Source organism: Musa acuminata, unplaced genomic scaffold (assembly GCF_036884655.1).
Source record: "Musa acuminata AAA Group cultivar baxijiao unplaced genomic scaffold, Cavendish_Baxijiao_AAA HiC_scaffold_1136, whole genome shotgun sequence".
Taxonomy (NCBI): Eukaryota; Viridiplantae; Streptophyta; class Magnoliopsida; order Zingiberales; family Musaceae; genus Musa; species Musa acuminata.
The window spans coordinates 362501-365000 of NW_027021348.1; positions in this window are offsets into that span (position 1 = coordinate 362501).

The following is a 2500-nucleotide window of genomic DNA, read 5'->3' on the forward strand; positions in this document are numbered from 1 at the left end:
GCAAGAACAGGCCAAAAACTGGCCAAACCGGCCCAAAAACGGGCCAAAACTGGCCATTTTTGGCTGCGCGAGCGAGCGGCGAGCGGCGGACAGCGAGCGAAGCGAGAGGCAGCACCGTCCCTGCTATACGAAAGCCCCATCCAGCCCTGTGCCACCCGGGGGGTTCCAGGGTGCTGAGATGGCTGTCATTTTGCTCCGCTCACGACGGTCACCGTGCAACGCAAGAACAGGCCAAAAACTGGCCAAAACTGCCCAAAAACGGGCCAAAACTGGCCATTTTTGGCTGCGCGAGCGAGCAGCGAGCGGCGGACAGCGAGCGAAGCGAGAGGCATCACCGTCCCTGCTATACGAAAGCCCCATCCAGCCCTGTGCCACCCGGGGGGTTCCAGGGTGCTGAGATGGCTGACATTTTGCTCCGCTCAAGATGGTCACCGCGCAACGCAAAAACAGGCCAAAAACTGGCCAAAACGGGCCAAAACTGGCCATTTTTGGCTGCGCGAGCGAGCGGCGAGCGGCGGACAGCGAGCGAAGCGAGAGGCAGCACCGTCCCTGCTATACGAAAGCCCCATCCAGCCCTGTGCCACCCAGGGGGTTCCAGGGTGCTGAGATGGCTGACATTTTGCTCCGCTCACGACGGTCACCGCGCGACGCAAGAACAGGCCAAAAACTGGCCAAAACGGCCCAAAAACGGGCCAAAACTGGCCATTTTTGGCTGCGCGAGCGAGCGGCGAGCGGCGGACAACGAGCGAAGCGAGAGGCAGCACCATCCCTGCTATACGAAAGCCCCATCCAGCCCTGTGCCACCCGGGGGGTTCCAGGGTGCTGAGATGGCTGACATTTTGCTCCGCTCACGACGGTCACCGCGCGACGCAAGAACAGCCCAAAAACAGGCCAAAACGGCCCAAAAACGGGACAAAACTGGCCATTTTTGGCTGCGCGAGCGAGCGGCGAGCGGCGGACAGCGAGCTAAGCGAGAGGCAGCACCGTCCCTGCTATACGAAAGCCCCATCCAGCCCTGTGCCACCCGGGGGGTTCCAGGGTGCTGAGATGGCTGACATTTTGCTCCGCTCACGACGGTCACCGCGCGACGCAAGAACAGCCCAAAAACAGGCCAAAACGGCCCAAAAACGGGCCAAAACTGGCCATTTTTGGCTGCGCGAGCGAGCAGCGAGCGGCGGACAGCGAGCGAAGCGAGAGGCATCACCGTCCCTGCTATACGAAAGCCCCATCCAGCCCTGTGCCACCCGGGGGGTTCCAGGGTGCTGAGATGGCTGACATTTTGCTCCGCTCAAGATGGTCACCGCGCAACGCAAAAACAGGCCAAAAACTGGCCAAAACGGGCCAAAACTGGCCATTTTTGGCTGCGCGAGCGAGCGGCGAGCGGCGAACAGCGAGCGAAGCGAGAGGCAGCACCGTCCCTGCTATACGAAAGCCCCATCCAGCCCTGTGCCACCCGGGGGGTTCCAGGGTGCTGAGATGGCTGACATTTTGCTCCGCTCACGACGGTCACCGCGCGACGCAAGAACAGGCCAAAAACTGGCCAAAACGGCCCAAAAACGGGCCAAAACTGGCCATTTTTGGCTGCGCGAGCGAGCGGCGAGTGGCGGACAGCGAGCGAAGCGAGAGGCAGCACCGTCCCTGCTATACGAAAGCCCCATCCAGCCCTGTGCCACCCGGGGGGTTCCAGGGTGCTGAGATGGCTGACATTTTGCTCCGCTCACGACGGTCACCGCGCGACGCAAGAACAGCCCAAAAACAGGCCAAAACGGCCCAAAAACGGGACAAAACTGGCCATTTTTGGCTGCGCGAGCGAGCGGCGAGCGGCGGACAGCGAGCGAAGCGAGAGGCAGCACCGTCCCTGCTATACGAAAGCCCCATCCAGCCCTGTGCCACCCGGGGGGTTCCAGGGTGCTGAGATGGCTGACATTTTGCTCCGCTCACGACGGTCACCGCGCGACGCAAGAACAGCCCAAAAACAGGCCAAAACGGCCCAAAAACGGGCCAAAACTGGCCATTTTTGGCTGCGCGAGCGAGCAGCGAGCGGCGGACAGCGAGCGAAGCGAGAGGCATCACCGTCCCTGCTATACGAAAGCCCCATCCAGCCCTGTGCCACCCGGGGGGTTCCAGGGTGCTGAGATGGCTGACATTTTGCTCCGCTCAAGATGGTCACCGCGCAACGCAAAAACAGGCCAAAAACTGGCCAAAACGGGCCAAAACTGGCCATTTTTGGCTGCGCGAGCGAGCGGCGAGCGGCGAACAGCGAGCGAAGCGAGAGGCAGCACCGTCCCTGCTATACGAAAGCCCCATCCAGCCCTGTGCCACCCGGGGGGTTCCAGGGTGCTGAGATGGCTGACATTTTGCTCCGCTCACGACGGTCACCGCGCGACGCAAGAACAGGCCAAAAACTGGCCAAAACGGCCCAAAAACGGGCCAAAACTGGCCATTTTTGGCTGCGCGAGCGAGCGGCGAGCGGCGGACAGCGAGCGAAGCGAGAGGCAGC